The 24249-nt window shown below is 41.0% G+C and overlaps 1 protein-coding gene across 1 annotated transcript in view; it reads right to left on the minus strand.

Moving 5' to 3' along the window:
- Positions 1-24249, minus strand: part of nrxn1a (neurexin 1a) — a 1764001-nt gene that overhangs the window by 1734715 nt on the left and 5037 nt on the right. The gene's annotated exons all lie outside the window — the stretch shown is intronic.

Here is a 24249-nt window from a genome sequence, read left to right on the forward strand (position 1 = left end):
CTCCCTGCCCCGCTCTCTCTAGTATTTTCTCCAGATCCCACCATCCTGATTAGCTGACAGAACATTCCTAATTTCAACAGCGGGGCTTCTTATCTTAGCCGAAACAAAACATTCTACCTGCACATCTACTGAAACAGGCTTTTACAGAAACTGCCAAAATAAAATACCTGCAACAAAGCAGGAGAAATCTTAACCAGGGCATGATATAAAATTATCAAAATACGTCACCATACACAACCCTAAGATTCATTTTCCTGCTGACATACACAGCAAATCTACAGAATAGTAACCATAACAGGATCAATGAAAGATGAACTGAAATGCAGAAGAAACTGTGCAAATGCAAATATAAATAAATAGTAATTAATGACATGAGATAATGAGAAGAAGAGTCCTTAAAGTGAGATCACTGGTTGTGGGTACAGGTCAATGGATATGGTAAGTGAGCGCAGTTCACCCCTTTTGCCCAAGAGTCTGATGTTTGAGGGGTAGCAACTATTCTTGAGGCTGGCGGTGCAGGTCTTGAGGCTCTTGTACCTTTTACCTGATGGCAGCAGTGAGGAAAGAGCATGGGTTGGGTGGTGGTGATCCCTGATGATGGTCGTCTCTCTCCCACAAAAGCACTTCTTATAGGTATGTTCAATGGTTGGGAGGGCTTCACCTGCAGTGTACCGGGCAGAATCCACTTCCCCTTGCAGGATCCTCCGTTCAAATGCACAGGCACCTCCACACAAGGCTGTCATGCAGCTAGTCAACACCGCCCCCCCAACCACACAAGCTTCTCAAAGCCCTAGATGTCATGCTAAGTCTCCATAGACCCCAAGGAAACAGAGGCACCCAATCGTGCCCTCCACCGCACCCCCCCTCCCCCACAATTGCACTTACGTGCTGGGTCTAGGACAGATCCTCTGAAATAGCAACATCCAGGAATTTAAAGTTGCTAACTTTCTCCACCTCTGATCCTCCAATGAGGACTAGCTCATAGACCTCTGGTTTCCCTCTTGTCAGATGTCAGTTCCTTGGTCTGGCTGACACCAAGTGAGAGACTGTTGCCATGACAGCACCCAGCCAAATTTTCAATTGCCCTCCTGTACGTTGACTCATCACCACCTCCAATTCGGCCCACAACAGTGGCATCATCAGCAAACTTGAGTATGACTTTGGAGCTGTGCCCAGCCCCACAGTCAGAGGTGTAAATTGAGTAGAGCGGGGGGCTAAGCACATAGCCTTGTGGTGCACCTGTGCTGACAGAGATCACGGAGGACATGATGTTGTCCATCTGAACTGACTGGGTCCATAAGTGAGGAAATCCAGGATTCAATTACACAAGGAGGCATTGAAGACAAGGTCTTGGAGCTTACTGATTAGCTTTGAGGGGATGACTACATTGAATGCTGTGTCATAGTAGATAAAGAGCATCCTGATGCATACCTACTAACATCTGGGGAAGTATAACTACCAGAGAAATAGGAGTAGAGATTGAACGACGAAATACAGGGCAAGATAGAAATGAAGGAGAAGCAGACAAGTAAAAGGAAAAAAAAAACCTGGGGGAAACTAGAAAGGTGGAAAGAAAAAGGTAAGATAAAAACTGAGTAGAATAAAAGCAAAAAAAAAAAAATAATTGAAGGAAGGAAGGAGATAACAAGAAACCAAAACGACACACAAATATGTAAAGCAGGAACAAAAACAATATATTGTTGTAAGTGCATTGACATGGAAAGCCTATTGTTAGATATAGAGCCCAAAAATTAGAAGTTATTGTGCTGCTGAATTACATAATTGAATTGTGCTTTTCCTATACTTTTATCATTTTGTTACAATAAAATTCAGGGACAAAGTATTTAATTGTTTACTCATTCTGACAACTTGTGAAAACAAAGTCAGAATTTCTTCACATGTGATTTAGGTCCAAAGAGGGTGACAGAAGGTAAGAATCTCATTTGTGCCAGCTCTTTGATATAACAAACTCAAAGTAATTCCATTCCCTAACTTCACAGAAAATACAGGAAGCACTCAACATGTCAAGCAGCAATCAAAGGGAGAGAAACAGACAACATTTCAGATGAAGGACTCTTCAGCACCTTGGTATACTTCTTTTCAGATTTGTTTTGCATAACAAATGTACCCAATTTTAATATAAAAGACACAGTCTTTGCCACAACTAGTCCATATTAAAATACGTACAATTTCTCACTTCAATCAATTGTAAAACAATTCAAATTATTCTTGATACTTCAACAAGAAAAATGTTTTAAACCACAGTTCAAAGGTTCATTTATTATCAAACTCTGAAATTATTCTTCTCCAGGTAGTCAGGAAAGCAAGAAAGAACGGCAGCACTATCATAAACCCCCAAAAATCTCCTCCCCACACAAAAAAACAAATGAAAACTGATCAGGTACATTGACCCCAAAACTCCACCCCCCCCCAGCACCAAAAAAAACAAGAAAGATTGGGTGAAAAATACCAAATATAAAAAAACCACACGTCTGGAGAAAAAAAAGTCTATAGTCCAAGTTCATATCCAAAATGCAGAAAACCGGGCACAGCAGCAAGCCTTTTCCTCTGTGTTGCAGAGCGAACCCACCTGTGATCAAAAGGCAGTCTCCCTCTTTGTAGCACAGCAATCTCACCAGAGATCAAAAAGCAGTCTCCTCTCTCCGTAGTAGAGCGATCCCACCAGCAATCAAAAAGCAGGCAGCAGATGCTAACCATCCAAATTCGCCTCATTGTTTCAAACTCCCTTGCTTTAATCAGTGAACAATGCAAGTTTTAACTGAGGAAAAGGAGTCAAACATCAGCTCACAGCCACCTCACCATGAAGTTCATGCACACTGTGTTATCCTGCCGGAATCCTCTCAGAGACTGCAGAGCACTGGAAATCCAAACAATCTCTAAACTGCAAATCACAGGCTCCAACTATTCCAAAGTCACATTCACAATGAAAACAAACATAAAAGATATAAAAGTAGTAAAATATATGGTTTTATGAACTAGCCAGATGTCAACCGAAGGAGCAATATTACATAGGTGCCATCTTGACAGGAAGTTATTTCCATAATTAACTTAAGTAAGTGGATTGTGCCAATAACAAGAATGGCCCAGTACTAACTCAAACCTTCTCCAAAGTGAGCTGTAACATTTACCCTACTTGTGTTTTTAAATCAAATAACATAACAGAATTGCTCTTTTCCATTAATTCCAAAAATCCCATTTTTCCCCTATGAAACATCTTATTAATATTCAGAACATGGTTAACAAACAAGTTAACCTTCAGCTATCCTATCAGTCAAGCATTCATCTATACAATTGGTATACAATATTAAACTTGTCAGTCAAAACTCACCTTTACTGCTAATGTCAGGTACCTATACATTTTCAACATTTCCTAATTTGATCTTCAATTAGAGTTATTTATTTGACACAACTAACAATAAACAAACTGTCTAAAGTTATTCTGTTTGTATTCCTTTCTTAAGGCATGTTAGGTACACTAAAGTTCAAAGATATGACCCACAGTTCTGACGATAAAAAATATTGTGCAATTGGACCATTACTGTTTTTTTTTCCCCAACATCGTCGGATGCAATCCCATGAACCTAATTACTTTTCAGCATAAAGTCTGTCAATTGCTTTCAGAACAAATTTTTTTTCTCATCTATTTCTAACAATTTGTATCTTCCTCCAACAGACCTACAGATGCGCTTTCGCCATCAAGTTTATGTATAGGAATCAATATATCTCCATAATTTGATTTCCTCCTTTAAATGTTCCCACAATAATTGCATTATTTTCTATTTATGTGCTTAAAAAATCATTGATAATTCAAGTTCGAGTCAATGAAAAGTACAGCACAGAAACAGGCCCTTCGGCCAACAAGTCAGTACCTATCCATTTAAACTGCCTAATCTCATCGACCTACACCAGGACCACAGCCCTGCTATCCATGTACCTATCCAAAATTCTCTTAAACATTAAAATCAACCTCGCATGTACCACTTGCACTGGTAGCACTTTCCATGCTCTCACGACCCTCTGAGTGAAGAAGTTTCCCCTCATAATTCTCACCTTTCACCCATAACCCATGACCTCTAGTAGTAGTTCCACCCAACTTCAGTAGAGAAAGCCAGCTTGCATTTACCCCGTCTATACCCCTCATAACTTTGCACTCCTCTATCAAATCTCCTCTCAAACTTCTACGCTGCAAGGAATAAAATCCTAACTGATTCAATCTTTCCTTTTAACTCAGGTCCTCCGGACCCAGCAACATCCTTGTAAATTTTCTCTGTATTCCTTTAATTTTATTTACATCTTTCCTGTAAGTAGGTGACCAAAACTGTGCACAATACTCCAAACTAAGTCTCACCAATCTTTTATACAACTTCAACATAACATCCCACCTCCTGTACTCAGTACTTTGCTTTATGAAGGTCAATATTCCAAAAGCTTTCTTTATGACCCTATCAACCTGTGGTGCCACTTCCAATGATTTATGGACCTGTATTCCCAGATCCCTTTGATCTACCACACTCGTCAGTGCCCTACTGTTCACTGTGTAAAACCTACATTGGTTGTTCCTACCACAGCGCAACACTTCACACTTGTCTGTATTAATTCCACCTTCCATTTTTCAGCCTGTTGTCCAAATGGTCCAGATCTTGTTGCAAGCTATGATAGTCTTCCTTACTGTCCACAATACCCCCAATCATGGTTTCAGCTGCAAATTTGCTGATCCAATTTACCACATTATCATCCATGTCATTGATATAGATGACCAACAACAACAGACCAAGCATCAATTCCTGGGCACTCCACTAGTCACAGGCCTCCAGTCAGAGAGGCAACTATTTAATACCACTCTGATTCTCCCACAAAGCCAATGTCTAATCCATTTTACCACCTGATCATGAATACCGAGGGACTGAGCTTTCTTGACCAACTTCCCAGTCAGGACTTTGTCAAATGCCTTGCTGAAGTCCATGTAGGCTATGTCCACTTCCTTGCCTTCATCAACTTTCTTAGTAACTTTTTTGAAAAGGTCTACAAGTTTAGTTAGACACAATGCACAAAGCCACGCTGACTATCCTTAATCAATCTATGTCTACCCAAATTCTTATATTTCTGGTCCCTCAGAATAGCTTCCAATAACTTTCCCACAACTGCTAAACAGCAGTGATCTGACATTTTCTGCACTCGCCACCTGCAGGGTCCGAGGGAAAATCTTGTCAGGCCCTGGGGATTTATCCATCCTAATTAGCCTCATCAGCAAACACCTCCTCTGTAAATCTGTATAAAGTCCATGAAGTTGATGCCGCTATGCCTTAACTCTATAGACTGTGTCTGTCTCCTAAGTGAATACAAATGCAAAAAAAAATCTATTTAAGAACTCCTCCATCTCAATTGGCTCCACACATGGATTACCACTCTGATCTTCCAGAGGAAGAATTTTAACCCTTGCAATCTTTTTGCTCTTAATACATCTCTAGAGTGCCCTAAGATTCTCTTTCACCTGGACTGCTAAGGCAACCTCATTCCTTCTTTTAGCCCTTCTGATTTCTTTTCCAAGTGTTCTCTTCCATTTCATATACTACATAAGCTCATTTGTTCCCACCTGCCTCTACCTGCTATGAACCACCTATTTTTTCCATAACCAGGGCTTCAATATCTCTTGAAAACCAACGTTACTTACAACTGTTATCTTTACCTTTTATTCTGACAGGCACATGCATGTTTTGCACTCTCGAAATTTAACTTCTGAAGGCCTCCCACTTAGCTAGTACACCTTTACCAGAAAACAGTCTGTCACAATCCACACTTGCCAGATGCTTTCTGATTCCATCAAAATTGGCCTTTCTTCACTTTCGAATCTAAATCCGCAGACCAGACCCATCTTTTTGCATATTTACTTTGAAACTAATGGCATTGTGATCATGGATGCAAAGTGTTCCCCTACACAAACTTCTGTCACCTGCCCTGTCTCATTCACTAATAGCAGATCAAGTATCATGCGCTCTCTCATTGGGAGTTTTGTACTGATTAAAAAAAACTTTCCTAAACACATTTGATAAACTTCATCCTTTTACAGTACGGGAGTCCCAGTAGTTGTTGTTTTGAATGGCAGGTGTATTTCTCTTCACACTTTTGGTTTTTGTCAAGCCACTCCTGCAGCTCATGGTTGCATCAATGGACCATGGCAAAGCCATCTTGGACCATGGCAAAGCTGTCTTGGACTTTGGTGAGAGGGCATGGTTGGACCACATGGAGGGTCTCCATTCAGGAGCCGGGGTTGGATTAATCTTCGTCTGGCATCTTGTCCACAGCAGTTCCAAAATCGGTGGGTGGCCCTGAGCTGTCATCGCTTGATGGAGTCCTTGAAGGACAGAAGCCTCCACATGACGTCATTGTGTTGATCCAGATTGTGGAGGGGAGTTCCAGTCAATAGGAGGAAAGTTAAAATCACTTAATATAACAACCTGATGCTTCTTTCAACAGTCTGCGATCTCTCTACAAATTTGTTCCTCTAAATCCCACAGACTGTAGGGTAGTCAGTAGTATAGCCTCATTAGCATAGTCATAGATTTCTTTTTACTCAGTTCCACTAGAAGGCCCCACTAGAGTTCTCCAGTCTATCCCAACTGATCACTGCTGTGACATTTTCCTTATCGAGTAATACCACCCCTCCTCCTTTAACCCTCCCACTCTGCCGCATCTAAGGCAACAGAACCCTGGAATATTGAACAGTCAATCCTGCAACAAAGTCTCACTGATGGCTATAATATACAATTCCAGGTGTTTATCGATGCTCTGAGCTCATCTGCCTTTCCTACAATAATTCCTTCATTGAAATATCCACAGCTCAGGACACTAGTCGCACCATGCTCAACCTTCTGATTCCTGACTTTGTCTGTGGTCTTAACAACATGTCTCCACAACCGCTCTCCACTAACTGTTCTGGTACCCTGGCTCTCATCCCCCTGCAACTCCAGTTTAATTCCCCCCACTGCCACTATCACCAACTGTGCAGCACTAGCAAATTTTTGCACCAGGATATTAGCCCCCTTCAAGTTCAGGTGCAAACCATCTCATCAGTGCAGGTACCCCCTTTCCTGAAAGAGAGCCCAATGATCCAAAATTCTTATGTCCTCTCTCCTGCACCAACTCCTTAGCCATGTATTAAACTGTATAATCTTCCTAGCTCTGGCCTCACTAGCTTGTGGAACAGGTGGCAATCCTGAGATCACAACCCTGGAGGCCCTATCCTTTAACTTAGCACCCAACTCCTTGAACTCACTTTGCAGAACCTTGTCACTCTTCCTACCAATGTCATTGGTACCTACATGGACCACAGTCTCTGGCTGTCCACTCTCCCACTGAAGAATGCTGAGGACTCGATCAGAGATGTCCAGACTCTGGCACCCAGGAGGCAACTTACCATCTGGGAATCCTATTCTTCTCCACAAAACTTCCTTTCTGTTCCCCTTACAAATCCCCCATCACCATAGTGTGGCTCTTCTCCACACTTCCCTTCTGAGTCACAGAGGCATATTCAGTGCCGGTGACTTGACCACTGTAACTTTCCCGAATGTTGATTGGCCACTGCTCAATGCTCCAAACTGCTGCGAGTTGCTGCCTTTTTTTTTACTGTTATCTAAAATCATCTAACTCTTAACATTTTTATTTAACATTCTAATTTTATTTTTAAATTTCCCTCAACATTCTGTGTATTTGTTTTTATTTTACAACAGCCATTTCTAAATTTATTGTCTACTTATATCTATTTGAGCTTTTAAGTGGAACTCTAATCCATCACCTTTCCTGGGACTAATTTGTGGTATATTCCTCTTACATTTTAAGATTTTGTTCTTCTAAGTTCATTGATTTGTGGATAATATTTCTATCCTGTTAAATCTGCGCCAGAACTCCACTTTTCTTACTGAACTATATTTATTCTTCACCCAGTACAGTAGGCTTACATTTAAGTATGCATCATACATTCCTGTTTTTATTTTGTTCCATCTATGTGGTTAGTTTTCTAATTACCCTCTTCTCATTACTTGTACAATGAATAGTAATCCTACCTTTAGCATATGCATTTTCTTTATTTGACTCTTTTCAAGTTAGGTCAAACCCTGGACACTGCATCCACAGGCACCCTGACCAGCTTCCTTCCTTTTTCTCCATAGCACCCTACATTATACTGCTGTCAATAATGTCTAGCTAGCCCTCTTATGTACCCAAGGCACTGCCGCTACTTGTGCCACAAAGTCTCTGAATTCTTTGAAGTTTGCAACTTGTTGAATGATTTGCTGCTCAACAGACATTAGTCCTGTCCTTGGTATACATAAAGAATAGCATGGATCTAAATTGGTACATTTCAAATGCATCACTTCTCTTTTCTAAATCACCATCATAAAGATCCATCAAGATGTCTATAATATATTACAAGAGTATTTCTCCCCCCCATACCCCCCCCACCGTTAAGCTGGACAGATTGACAGATTCTAAAATGATATCACAATGCGCCACTGGGAAATATAGCAATGAAGAGTTTGAAGATTTCTATCTCAATCTCATCTTCAGTTTTTGATGACTTATAATGCACTATGAAGGGTCCAGCATTTTCAGTTATATGCACAGACTAGAGAATTTATCATTTTGCGGTTTGCTACAATTGCAGCAACTAAGTTGGCGGGGTGGGGGGGGAGGCGGGGTAAGGAGTGCCTGGAAATTGATTTGCACATTTTTAGGTACACTATTATAGTTATATATAGTACTACCACCAAAATGGATTGCCTTAAGAGAAAACAAAGTAGTAAAAAAATAAGAATGTAAGCACGTTAAGATGTATAACAAGCAAGTAGAAATTAAAGATTTATGCAAAGGTCACCACAGCTACCAACCTTTTCATTTCAGCAATCAGAAAAGGTAGTCAACACTTAGAAGGCATATCCACTTGGAAGTCAAATGCAGCAACACATACTATGGCTGCCGTGGTGAAGCTAGCTCCCAAATACACAGACAGAGATATAGTTATCCACAGGAGATATATACCAGGAGGGTAGCCTGGGTCTCATAGGGGACAACAGAAAAGTTTGGAGACCATCTCCTCCGAGAATGAGTATTGCTACATAAGGAAGATATGTTAGAATGTATTTCATGAGTTCAAGACATACTCGGGTGAGCAGCAGGCCATTAAATTCACTACTTACTTATAGAAGTAAACTTATCCAGCCATACACACACATAAAACAGTTGCTCAATCTATACACTCCACCCATCTTTATCCTGTCATTTATATCTTAACAATTATATCTCTGACAGAGCAATCAAGCCTTTGGAAAGATAGGATGATGACGACAAAGATTACTCAGTACTTCAATTCCATTTTGTCTAAAACATTGAAGGATGGCATCTGGACTCAAAAGCAAAGAAATAAACAACCACGAAGAATGAAAAAGGAGAACAAATAGAGCCACCGAATCATTAAGCACTACAGCACAGAAACATACCCTTTGGTCCATTTTGGTCTATGCCAAGCTATTTCTCTGCCTAGTCCTATCAACCTGCACCTGGACAATAGCCCTCCACACTCTTCCTATCCATGTTCTATAAATGAACCTGCACCCACCACTTCTGCTGGCAGAAAAAGGAGATGATCATGATGAAGAGCAAAGATTATGATGCCTGATAGTGAATAACCCCCTCTGAACATGTGCTGAAATACCACCCGACTTCTGCCATCACCTCTCAAGGCCTCTCAGATTTTTGCAGAACATAGAATTTCATCTTGAGGAGACTGCTTTCCGTTGGTATCCTGGTACTTTAGTAGCTATAATTATATTGGTGTTCAACTAATACACTGACCTGAAAGTGCAGAAGTTCTCCATGATCCATCCTTCAGAGCAAGGCAGTCTTGGTACTGAAAACTCTCTCAGGACCACTATGTCCTGGACGCTGCCAGGAAACAGGACATTCACCAACAAGAAACTCTTCCTGGCTGTGCACTTATGGAATGGAAACTAATTCCATAAATATAAAGGTTTGGATTATTAAAAATGCAACTGTCCATGTTTCTAGCAAAATCCAGCAGCCAATATGATAATTTCCACTCAATGAAATAAAAAAAAACAAGATGAAAGGTTAACAAGACACTCTTAGCTATCTTTGATGCCGTGGTGATCATCAGTTTGAGATGCGCTGCAGCTGTCTGAAATGATCCAAAGTCCAGCATGCTAAGCATTACCAGCAGCTTGATCTCCACGTGAATGAGCAAACCATACATTGTAAAATTTCACATATCAGACACATTGCTTACCAGACAGATGTAGGAACAACGTTAGTCCTAGAAAACTCTATCATTAGTCTATTTGTTGGTGGGCATGTGTTTGCTTCTGTCCTCCGAGCTCCTAGACTCTCCCCTTGAGTAATCAGCCACTCCAATCCTGATTATTCCAATTGCTGAAAGCTTACGGATTGCTACCAGCAGCATCATCACTGAGGTACCCGTTGGATGAGCAGTTCAACAACTGAGTGCCGCAAAAAAGCTCTCCCTCTTAATTTTAGCATAGATTTTGAACTTTGATATGGGTTAGTGCAGTCTGCAATCTATTCGGAGGTTGTCATTAGTATGGCATGAGAAAGTCCCTTCAAGCAAAGACCATGGCAAGGGTGTGTCCTAGTTCTATTGAGACTGTTTCTTCAGTGTCATTATGTGGAGCTTTAAGCTCCCACTTATTTGTGTTTAGTTTTGAAACTTATATTGCACCACGAGTGTCATATCCATGGCACATGGATAGTATGTAAAGCTTCGGAAGTTAGGATCAAACAAAGTACATGAGGGGTATAAAGCAGCCAGAAAAGAACTAAAGATGGGAATTAGGAAAGCCAGGAGGAGTCATTTAAAATCCTTGGCAAGCAGGATTAAGGTGGATCCCAATGCATTCTATACGTAAATCAAGAACAAAAGGATAACTAGGGATAGTGTGGGACTACTCAAGGATAAGGGAGGAACATTTGCTTGGATGCAGAGAATATGAGTGAGGTATTTAATGAGTACTTTGCCTCAGTATTTATCAAGGGAAAGGATATGGAGGACCAGGTAATCAACGCTGAGTGCATAAATACGTTAGGATATTTAAGAGATCAAGGAGGAGGAAGTAGTGGGCTTCCTAATGAGTATTAAGGTGGATTAGTCCCCAGGGCCTGATGGAGTTTACCCCAGGCTATTGAAGGAGGTAAGAGGTGAGATGGCTGGGGCCTTGACCAGTACCTTCATATCCTCTCTACCCACAGGCGAGGTCCTGGAGGTCTGATGAGTGTGTTGTATCTCTATTTAGGAAAGGAACAAGGGAAAATCTTGGGAACTAAAGATTGACAAGTCTTTTGTCAGTTGGAGGGAAATTGCTAGAGAAAATTCTTTAGGTTAGGACACTTGAGCATTTGGAAATCCAAGGCCCAATTAGGGAAAGCCAACATGGCATTGTGCAGGACAGGTCATGTCTTACAAACTTGATTGAGTTTTTTTGACCAGGTGACAAGAGAGATTTATGAAAGTAGATCAGTGGATGTTGACTACATGGATGTGAGTCTTTTGACAAAGTCCCTCATTATCTGGAAGATTAAGATGCACGGGGTCCGTGGGGAATTGGCTGTTTGGATTCAGAACTGGCTTGTGCATAGAAGACAAAGGGTAGTGGTGGAAGGGACTTATTCAAGCTGGATGTCTGTAATTAGAGGAGTTCTGCAGGAATCTGTGCTGGGAACTCTGCTGTTCGTGATGTATATAAATGACCCAGATGAAAAAGTAGATGGGTTGGTTAGTAAACTTGCAGATGATACCAAGATTGGTGGAGGTCTGGATAGAAAGGATATAATGACACTGGAGAGGGTTCAGAGAAGATTCACAAGAATGATTCCAGGAATGAAAGGGTTACTGTATGAGGAACGTCTGGCAGCTCTTTCTGCAGGTCAGGAAAATGAGGGGCCATCTCATTGAAACATTCTTAATGTTAAAAGGCCTGAACAGATTAGATATGGCAAAGTTATTTCCCATGGTAGGGGAGTCTAGGGCAAGAGGGCACAACTTCAGGATTGAAAAACATCCATTTAGAACAGAGGTGTGGAGAAATTACTTTAGTCAGAGTGTGGCAAGTCTGTGGAAATTGTTGCCACAAGCAGCTGTGGAGGCCAAGTCATTGGGTGTATTTAAGGCAGAGATAGATAGGTTCTTGATTAGCCAGGGCATCAAAGGGTATGGGGTGAAGGCAGGGGAGTGGGGATGACTGAAAGAATTGGATCAGCCCATGACTGAATAGCAGAACAGACTCAATGGGCTGAACGGCCTACTTTTGCTTACATACGGCCTACTTTGTCTACTTATGGTCTATAGTGTAGAAGACTGGGAAAGAACTTAGCACAATATAGATCGGTTGCAGATATGGGCTGAGAAATGGCAGATGGAGCTTAACCCAGGTAAATCTGAGGTGTTGCACCTTGATAGAGCAAATTCAAGGAGGCAGCACACTTATGGACAAGATTCTTAACATTGTTGCTTAGCAGACAGATCTTGAGATTCAAATTCATAGCTCCTTGAAAGTGGCTACACAAGTCGATAGAGTGGTTAAGGCGGCTCATGGAATGCTTGTTTTTATTAGTCGAGGCATTGGGTTCAAAAGTCAGGAGATTATGTTGCAACTTTATAAAACACTGGTTTGGCCACATTGGAGTACTGCATGCAGTTCTGGTCTCCCCACTCTAGAAAGGGTGTTGAGGTTTTGGAAAGGGTGCAGAAGAGGTTCATCAGAATGCTATCTGGTTTAGAGAGCATGTGCTATCACGAGCCTGGATAAACTTGGATTGTTTTCTCTGGCTGAGGGGAGATTTGATAGAAGTTCATAAGATTATGAGAGACATAGGTAAAGTGAACAGAGAGCATCTGTTCCCCAAGGTTGAAATTCTTAAGCCAGAGGGCATGCATTGAAGGATAGAGGTGATAGGTTCAAAAGGGATGTGAGGGGTAAGTGTTTTAAACTCAGAATGGTGATTGCCTGGAATGAGCAGCTTGGTATGTTGATAGAGGCAAATATATTAGAGGATTTAAGTGATGTTCATACAGGCAAATACAGGGGAGGAGGAGGGATATGGTAATGGTGTAGCTCAGAGGGATAAATGTTTGGGTGCTTTCGATTTGCTTTTTAACTGGTTCAACACAACATTGTGGGCTGAATGTGTCCCTAGATTGTGTTCCTGTGCTGTTCTATATTCCATGGAAATTATCTGTCTGAGTGTGCGGTACTCAAACTTCTTAAAAACTGGCATGGAGAGGAATATTACTGGGAACCTAATACTGGTAAAGTTTTCATGGAAACAAGAAAAACACTAGCATTGAACAAAAATAATCACAGAACTAGGTAAGGATGATGCAATAAATAGGACAAAAGCAGAGACAAGCACTTCAGAATTACAATAGCATCACACATAAAAGTAATGGGGCAACTTACATTGGTGTGGGTGTTAATGTTCGCAAAAGGAAGCTTTCTCAACAAAATCTAGACAGGTAGCTGACAATATTGATGGGCATGAATTGCAAATTGACATCAGCACTGTTAGGGTGGAATTCAAAACAATAGCCATTGCTCTTTCTTATATCACCAAGGTGAAGCATGCGCTCAGCAACAGGGAAGTGTCTCCACAGCTATTTCAAGTTACAAAGGTCTGCTGAAAGTCATGTGGCAGATGGTAAAAGATTATTTGGTGATGTCAAAGCTGAAGAATTAGTCAATTTTTCCGAGAAAAATATCATTCTTTGCTGTTCCCTTCAGAGTACAGCATGTGTGGGAAAAATGCCCAGATGGCACTGAGAACAGAGAAAAAAAAAGAGATCTCCAGGAATAGTAGGAAGAAAAGAGCTCACCAGAGGAAGCCACATCCATCAATGATATTCAGACAGCAACTTGTCTCAGATGTCTCACATGTTGCACCTCACTGAGCTGCAGGTACAACATGTGAGAACATCAATGAAATATCAATCAACGAAGATAATTCTCTCCTTGAAATATCCCACCTACTGCAATTACATTTTGAAGCTCAGAGTAGGGCAAGTAGTGGCAGTTGCTCTCCAATGACCACAGCTATTATGAACTTGATGCCTTTCTAGCAACTGATAGCTAACTAAAGGATGATTCTTATGCAACAAGTATTTTTCCAAGTTATGCTGCTTGACTACAATAAATCCATATACACTACATCTACTGTTCTACCTTCAATGTGTTTAGTCACATCCTCAAGAAAATTCAATCAGGCTCGTAAAGCACGACCAATCTTTGAGAAAGCCATGCTGACTATTCCTAATCATATTATGCGTCTCCAAATGTTCATAAATCCTGCCTCTCAGGATCTTCTCCATCAACTTAGCAACCACTGAAGTAAGGCTCACTGGTCTATAATTTCCTGGGCTATCTCTACTCCCTTTCTTGAATAAGGGAACAACATCTGCAACCCTCCAATCCTCCAGAACCTCTCCCATCCCCATTGATGATACAAAGATTATTGCCAGAGCATCAAATGTGCCAAATAATTTTGCTACAGCCCTATCAACCTGTGACACCACTTTCAACTAATTATGGACCGGTATTCCCAGATCACTTTGTTTGATAGCACTCCTCAGTTCCCTACCATTCACTGTTTAAGACCTATCCTGGTTGGTCCTATCAAAGTGCAACAGCTCACACTTGTCTGCATTCAATTCTATTTGCCATTTTTTCAGCTAGTCCAGATTCTGCTGCAAGTTCTCATAGTCATCCTCACTGTCTACTACACCCCCCAATCATGGGGTTATCAGCAATTTGCTGATCCAGTTAACCACATTATAAATCAGATCACTGATATAGATGACAAACCGCAACGGACCCAGCACCAATCCCTGTGGCATTCCACTTGTCACAGGCCTCCACTCAGAGAGGCAACCATCTGCTACCACTCTCTGGCTTCTCCCACAAAGCCAATATATAATCCCATTTACTACCTCACCTTGAATGTCAAGTGACTGAACCTTCTTGACCAACCTCCCATGCAGGACCTTGTCAAAAGCCTTACTAAAGTCCATGTAGACAACATCTACTGCCTTTCCTTCATCAAATTTTCTGGTATTTTCCTTGAAAACCTCTACAAGATTGGTTAGACACAGCTTACCAAGCATGAAGCCCTTAGTCAGACCATGTCCATCCAAATACTCATATCTGGTCCCTTGGGATATCTTCCAATAATTTTCCTACTACTGATGTCAGGCTCACCAGCCTATAATTTCCTGGTTTGCTTTTATAACCTTTCTTAAACAGCTGAACAACATTAGCAATCCCCCAGACTTCTGGTATCTTATTTGTCGAAAAGGATGATTTAAATATCTCTGCTAAGGCCCCTGCAATGTCTGCACTAGCCTCTTACAGGGTCTGAGAGAATACCTTGTTAGGCCCTGGGGATTTATCTACCCTACTTTGCCTCAAAATAGCAAACACCTCCTCCTTCTCTGTAACCTGTATAGGGTCCAAGATATCAATGCTGCTTTGCCTGACTTCTATAGATGCTATGTCGGTCTCCTGAGTAAATAGAGATACAAAAATTCATTTAAGATCTCTGCCATCTCTTTTGGCTCCATGCAGTTATTACCATTCTGATCTTCCAGAGGACCAATTTGGTCCCTTACAATCCTTTTGCTCTAAACATATCTGTAGAATGCCTAAAGATTCTTTAATTCTGGTCCTTCACCTTGTCTACTAGGGCAGTCTCATCTCTCTTGATTTCTTAAGTGTTCTCTTGCATTTCATATACTCCATAAGCACCTCAATTGTTCTTATCTGCCTATACTTGCTATGCACCTTTTTTCCCTTAACCAGGTCCTCAAAATCTCCTGCAAACCAAGGGTTCCTAAACTGATCATATTTACCTTTAATTCTGACAGGCACATACAAGACTTTACTTTCAAAATTTGACGTTTGAAGGCCTCCCACTTACCAAGTACTGTACACGTTTGCCAGAAAACAGCCCATCTCAATCCATACTTGCCAGATCCTTTCTGACACCAGCAAAATTGGCCTTCCTCCAATTTAGAATCTCAATGTGTGAACCAAACCTATTTTTTCCATATTTACTCAAAGTTCAAAATAATATTTCAGTTTACATATAGGTCACCACATACAACCCTGAGATTCTTTCTCCTGTTGGCATACTCAACAAATCTATGGAATAGTCTTGACGAAGGGTCTCGGCCTGAAACGTCGACTGCACCTCTTCCTAGAGATGCTGCCTGGCCTGCTGCGTTCACCAGCAACTTTGATGTGTGTTACTTGAATTTCCAGCATCTGCAGAATTCCTGTTGTTTGCTATGGAATAGTAACTGTAAACAGCATCAATGAAAGAACAAAAGTATAGAAGACACAACCTGTTGAAATGCAGCCATAAATAAATACATAGCAATAACTAAAGAGCATGAAATAATGAGATAAAGAGTCTTTAAAGTGAGATCACTCATTGTGGGAACATCTCAATAGATATGTGTGGTTATCCTCTTTCGTCCAAGAGCCTGATGATTGAGGAATAGTAACTGTTCTTGAACCTGGTGGTGTGAGTCCTGAGACACTTGTACCTTCTGCCTGATGGCAGCAGCTAGAAAAGACCATGGTCTGGGTGGTGAGGATCTTTGATGATAGATGCTGCTTTCCTATGACAGCATTTCACATGGATGTGCTCAATGGTTAGGAGGATTTTACCCGTGATGGACTGGGCCGATTCCACTAACTTTTGTAGAACTTTCTGTTCAAAATCATTGGTGTTCCCATAACAGGCCATGATGCAGCCAGTCAATACACATTCCATTACACTTCTATAGAAGTTTGACAAGGTCTTTGAGGTCATGCTGAACCTCCACAGACACCTGAGGGAGCACAGGCACTGTTGTGCTTTCTTTGCAATTACATTTGCATGATGGGTCCAAGACAGTTTCTCTTGAGACAGTGACACCCAGGAATGTCAAGTTCATAACCCTCTCCACCTCTGATTTTCCAATGAGTATTGCCTCATGGACCACTGGTTTCCCTTTCCTGGTCTACAATTAGTTCCTTGGTCTCGAGAGGTTGTTGTTCTGACAACACAGCCAAATTTTCAATCTCCCTCCTGTATGCCAATTCATCACCACCTATGATACGGCCCACAACAGTGGCATCATCAGGAAACTTGAATGCGGTGCTGGAGCTGTACTTAGCCACCCAGTTATAGCTGTAAAGTGAGTAGAGCAAGGGGGCTAAGCACAATCCTGTGGTGCACTTGTACTGATTGAGATTATGGATATGTGTTTACCAATCCAAATTGATTGGGTTCTGCAAGTAAATCCAGGATCCAATTGCATGAGGGGGTATTGAGGCCCAGATCTTAGCCTTTACTGATTAGTTTTGAAGGGATGATGGTTTTAAATGCTGAGTTGTAATCGATAAAGAACATCCTAATATATGCACCTTTGCTGTCCAGATGTTCCAGGGTTGTGTGAAAAGCCAGTGAGATGGCACCTGCAGTGGATTTGTTGCTCCAGAAGGCAAGTAATAGTGGATCCAAGATGCCACTCAGACAGGAGCTGATATGCTTCAACACCAGCCTCTCAAAACACTTCATCACTGTAAATGCAAGTGCCACTGGGCAATAGTCATTTAGACAGGTTAACACATCCTTCTTGGGCACCGGTACGATTGAAGCCAGTTTGAAGCAGGTAGGTAACCACACACTGCCGGAGTGAGAGGTTGAAGATATCAGTGAATTGGTCGGCACAGGTCTTCAGTACTCGAACAGATATTCCATCTGGACCAGAGGCTTTCCTCAGATTCACTCTCTTGAAGGCAGCCAGCACATCACCTTCAGATATTGAGACCAAAGAATCATCAGGAGATGTGAGTATCCATGATAGCTCCTCAATGTTCTGGTAGTCAAAACGAGCATAGAAGGAATTGAGTTCATCTGGATGTGAAGCTATACTGTCCATGTCACTTGACTTAACTTTGTTGGAGGCTTGGCGTCAAGCATCCCTCATTGATTTCCATCTAGTCTGAAATCTCCACTTTCCCCATGAGATGGCTTACCAGAAATCATACCTGCACCTCTTACAGCATTCTTGATCTCCAGACTTGAATTTGATCTGGACCTCAGCAAATTCCAGATTTCATTGTTCATCCAGGGCTTCTGATTGGGGAAAAACCATGAATGATTTCATGGGGATTCACTCAACTAGTTATTTTATTAAAGTCTGCTACAATCCTGGTGTTGTCACAGATGAGTACCTGAACACAGCCCAGTCCACCGACTCAAGGCAATCCTGTTATCATTCTTTGGTCTCCTGTGACCACCTCTTACTTGTCCTAATCTCTGGACCCTTGCATTTTAGGATGTCTTTCTGCAGGTAGTGGGAATAGAGCCAAATGATCCATCTTGCCAAAATGTGGCCCAGGAAAGGAATGATAGGCATCTTTATCATAGTGTAGCAGTGGTCTAGTGCTGGTGCAACAGGTTACATACTGGTGATGATTGGGCAGGGTTTTCTTCAAACAGGCCTGGTTGAAGTCACCGACTACAACTTGAAATGCATCAATTGGGCTGTTTCTTATCTGCAAATGACATAATGCAGTGTTGCAAGGACTTTCTTATAGTCAGCCACTGGTGGAATATAAATTGCAGTCAGGATCATGGATGATTACTCCTGAGGCAATTAGAATGGCCTACATTTAATCATTGTGTTCCAACCCAAGGGAATAAGAGGTCAATATAATCCCCATATCAATACAGCAAAAATTACCAAAAAGCACATTCCACCACCTTTTTTCTTTCCAAAGTTCACAGTTCGATCCATTCTGAAAATTATAAAACTTTCTGGTTTGACAGCTGCATCCCATGTATCCACTGATAGCCAAGTCTCGGTAGAACAAACCATTGAGTTCTACGTCCGATACAACAGCCTTGCCCTAAGATCATCAGTCTGATTTTCCAGTGACTGCATATTTGCCAACAGGATGCCGGATAGAGGAGGCCACATTCCTTGGTGTTTCAGCCTGGTTTGAATTCCACCCCTCCTGCCGCGTTTCCACCGTAGTACTGACCCTTAAAGACTGCACTTATCTGCTCCACATTTAATCATCAATCGTGAGATTTGAAGAGCATTGATACAATTTCAAAGTCCACTGTTAAGTGGAAATTTAAATGCTGCAGATATCAGTGAAAGTAGTTCAACAGTATATTTAAGGGGAAAGCTGGAACAATTTTCTGCACCTGCTAAAAGTCAAAGCTCACCGGCGCCATCTTGGAAACTAATGGCATTATGATCACAAGACGCAAAATGTTATCCTCCACAAACTTCTGTCACCTGCCCTGTCTCATTCCTGAATAGCAGATCGAGTACTGCACACTCTTTCATTGGGACTTCTACATACTGATTAAGGAAATTTTACTGAACACATCTGACAAACTCCATCTCATCCAGTCCTTTTACAGTATGGGATTCCCAGTCAATTCCTGGAAAGTTAAAAATCACCTTGTGTTTCTTGCAGCAGTCTGCAATCTCTCTACGCTTTTGTACCTCTAATTCCTGTGGACTGCCGTGTGGTCTGTAATATAGCCACAACAACGTGGTCATACCTTTCATATTCCTCAGTTCCACCCATAATGCCTCACTAGACAAGCTTTTCTGTCTGTCCAGAATGAGCATTTTCCATGACTAGTAACGCTACCTTTCTTCCTTTAATCCCTCCTGCTTTGTCACATCTAAATTATGGAACCCAAAATATTGAGCTGCCAGTCCTGCCCCTCCTGCAACCAAGTCTCACTAATGGCTACAAAATCATAATTCCATGTGTTGATTCATGCCCTGGGCTCATTCCGCCTTTCCTACAATACTTCTTGCATTGAAATACACACATCACAGAACATTAGTTGTACCATGCTTAACCTTTTGATTCCTAACTTTTGAACTTCTCCACTATCTGTTCTGGCACTCTGGTTCCCTGCAACTCTAGTCTAACCCACCCCCACACCACCAGCAAACCTGCTAGTGAATCTGAGGAATTCATTGCTATGGGCAGCTGTGGAGACCAAGTATAAAGTGGAGGCTGATAGGTTCACAGTTAGTCAGAGCATCCAAGATTATGGGGAGAAGAAAGGAAAATGGTGTTGAGAGGGATAATAAGTCAGCCACAATGAAACAGTGGTGCAGACTCGATGGATTGAGTTGCCTAATACTGTTCCCATGATTTATGGTCTTATGACTCCTTCCAATTTTTATAGATGCACCACAGAAAATCAGAAGTTCATTAACATAAGTACATACAAGTACATGTATGCACAAATGCAAAGAAAACTTATTTCCAGCAAGATCACAGGCTCATACCGGCATATGCAAGTAACATTCACAAACAAAAACATTAAACATAAATTATATACATTTTCAAAAAAAACTGGAACATTTTTTAAAAATCCCATCCAGATAAGCATCCAATCCAGATACATCCAGCTTGGAATGACAACTTCAATTTTTTGTTGTCTAGGGTAGAGCAGAGAGTTTTGTGAATGCAGCACAGTCCATCACACAAATCAACTTCACCTCTACTGACTCTATCTCTACTTCCGGGTGCCTTGGGAAAGCTGCTCACTCCAACCCTAGTCTCACACATCAAAGTTGCTGGTGAACGCAGCAGGCCAGACAGCATCTCTAGGAAGAGGTACAGTCGACGTTTCAGGCCGAGACCCTTCGTCAGGACTAACAACCCTAGTCTCTCTATCTTGTCCCCTCTCTTGTTGGGTAGAGGATTCAGAAGCCTGAGTGCATGAATGTCGGACTCAAAGACTCGTGAACAGACCTCTTGTAGGCTAAAAGATGAACTTGAACTCACACAATAATTCATTATGGCCCTTATTAGTCTACCTGCACTGCACTTTCTCTGTAACTGCAACTGCAGCACCACCATATCCTTTTCATTTTACTACCATGAAAATTATGTATGGCATAATCTGTCTAGAAGGCAAGCAAAACAAAAGCTTTGCACTGTAACCTGAAACAATAATAAACTAATACCAATCAACAGAATCACAGGAGACTGCAAACAATTTGCAGACAGAATAATGAAATAATAGAAGAATTAAGTTATCCTATTAGAGTATTAATAGTGCAAGTAGCCAATAATAAGTACAAATGAGCAAGAGAACTGTTTAACTGGAACATTTTTTGTCCCGAGAAGCAAAGATGAATCTAGTCCTGGGGGCAATATCACTTGCGAGGGCATTGAGAAAAACAGATGATAATATTGTGTACAATAATTATAGTAAAGAATAAGCTATAAGAAAGAAAAATTAAACGTAAGAGAGAGGTGAGAGTGGGTATCCGACCACTGGAAAATGATGCTGCAGAGGTAGTAATGGGGGACAATGAAATAGCGAATGAACTGAATAGGTATTTTGCATCATTCTTCACTGTGGAATACACTAGAAGTATGGTGGAAGTTCCATGTGCCAGGGGTCATGAAGTGTGGGAAGTTACCATTATAGAGAGAAGGTTCTTGGGAAACCGAAAGGTCCGCAAGTAGATAAGTAACATGGACCAGATAGTGTATAGCCCGATGTTCTGAAAGAGATGAGTGAAGAGATTGTGGAAGCATTAGTAATGATCTCTCAAGAATGACTAGATTCTGAAATAGTTTCAGAAGACTGGAAAATTGCAAATGTCACTTCTCTCTTCAAGAAGGGAGAGGCAGAAGAAAGAAAACTATAGGCCAGTTAATCTGATCTCAGTGGTTGGAAAGATGCTGGAGTCAATTACTGAGGATGAGGTCTCAGGGTACTTGGAGGCACATGATAAAATAGGCAGTAGTCAGCATGGTTTCCTCAGGGAAAATCTTCCAGGACAAATTTATTGGAATTATTTGAAGAAATAACAAGCAGGATAGACAAAGGAGAATTGGTTTATGTTGTGTACTTGGATTTTCAGAAGGCCTTTGACAAAGTGCTTAACAAGCTATGTGCCCCTGGTATTACAGCAAAGATTCTAACAGTGGTTGATTGGCAGGAGGCAAAGAGTGGGAATAAAGGGAGCCTTTTTTGACTGGCTGCCATTGACTAGTGGCATTCCACAGGGGTCTTTGTTGGGATCAGTTCTTTTTACGTTATATGTCAATGATCTGGATGATGGAATTGGTGGCTTTGTTGTAAAATTTGCACATGATATAAAGGTAGGTGGAGGGGCAGGTAGTTTTGAGGAATTAGAGAGTCTACAGAAGAACTTAGATTAGGAAAATGGGCGAATAAATGGCAGATGGAATACAGTGTCGGGAAGTTTGTGGACATGCTCTTTGGTGGAAGAAATGAAAGGGTTGACTATTTTCTAAATGGAAAGAAAATACAAAAAAATCTGAGGTGCAAATGGACTTGGGAGTTCTTGTGCAGGATTCCCTAAAAGTTAATTTGCAGATTGAGTCTGTGGTAAGGAAGGCAAGTGCAATGTTACTATTTATTTCAAAGGGGACAAGAACATAAAAGCGAGGATATAATGTTGAGACTTTATAAAGCACTGATGAGGCCTCACTTGGAGTATTGTGAGCAGTTTTGGAGCCCTTATCTTAGAAAGGATATGCTGAAACTGGAGAGAGTTCAAAGAAGCCTCACAAAAATGATTCCATTATTGAATGGCTTATCATATGAACAGCGTCTGATGGCTCTGGGCCTGTTTTCACCAGAATTCAGAAGAATGTGGGATGCCTTCATGGAAACCTATCGTACGGTGAAAGAACTCGATAGAGGGGACCTGGAGAGGATGGTTTCTATAGCGGGAGAGTCTAAGACCAGAGGATACAGCTTCAGAGCAAAGGAGTGTCCTTTGAGAATGGAGATGAGGAGGAATTTTCTTATCAAGAGAGTGGTGTATCTGTGAAATTCTTTGCTACAGGCAGCTGTGGAGGTTAAGTCTTTATATAGATTTAAAACAGAGGATGATAGATTCTGAATTAGTTAGCGTATAAAGGGATATAGGAGAAGGCAGAGGATTGGGGCTGAGAGGAGAATTGGATGAGCCATAATGAAATGGTGGAGCAGACTTGATGGGCCAAATGGCCTAATTCTGCTTTTACGATCTTATTACTGTCTGCTGAAGGATTAAAGATCAAGAAGTTGAGGGAGTGGCTTGGAGGAAGTAATTAGAATTATGGTGGGTAAAGAGAGACTTGATTGACTTACAAATATAAAACTGGCGATTAGGAGATCTTTTAAAAAATGAGTGAGAAACAAGATACTAATGACACATATGCAATAGTAAAGCATATTTAAAGCATAAACTGCACAGATCTAAAAAGTTAGTGAGAGACTAACAGTGCAGAATCGATCAGTGTAAAACATGGCTAAAACCTTTCAAGAACACAATTATTGAAAAAAGTATGCAAAGGGTATGACCAAATAAGGTTCAAAATTAGAACATCTTGATGAATCAGACAGTGTGAGGGAGATATGAATTAACCATACGAGGGTGGCTGAAGCAATGGTAAACAAAGTACATTGTTGTGATTGACAGATGAAATGATGAAAGAGTGGGAGAAATTCAATGGCATTATTTGACTTGTATTATTGCTTGGAAGTAAGGTATGTTATTCTTTGAATAAGCAGGGTAATGAAATTAATTGGGTAATTTCATTAAAGAGGCAATATGGGCACAAAAACCAAAACTTAGTACAATGTAATTTTAAGATTTTCAAATATATCCATATCAATTTTGTTTTAACAACCTAGAATCCCCTAAAAATTCTAGCACAGTAACAGAATCCTTTGCAAACACTGCCTTCACACCTTCCCAACGCTCTGAAAATGTTCTAACCAGAAATAGCAGTTCCAATCCTGTTAGATCCAAAGCTAAATTGCTTCTTTAATATAGCTGCAATATTATCTTAATAATAATATTTTATTCTCTTCATAATGATTTTAACTCTCTCATTTTGTTTGTAATGCTTTGCACAAATACACATAGAACTCAGTCATTATTTCCTGAAAAGATTACCATGCCTTTCTTTTTTCCTAAATCAATACTTTGTTCATTTTCCTGCCTGTGTTCGTCCTTAAACCTCTCACTACCTCACGTATTTCCATTTTTGCTCCTTCAATATTATTCCTTTATATTATTACACCTGCTAATTGTCAGTTTACTAAGTTAACAATTTAGCTTTTGTCAGCTGACCCCATGGAAGA

Source organism: Mobula birostris, chromosome 8, assembly GCF_030028105.1.
Source record: "Mobula birostris isolate sMobBir1 chromosome 8, sMobBir1.hap1, whole genome shotgun sequence".
In the NCBI taxonomy this organism is placed as follows: domain Eukaryota; kingdom Metazoa; phylum Chordata; class Chondrichthyes; order Myliobatiformes; family Myliobatidae; genus Mobula; species Mobula birostris.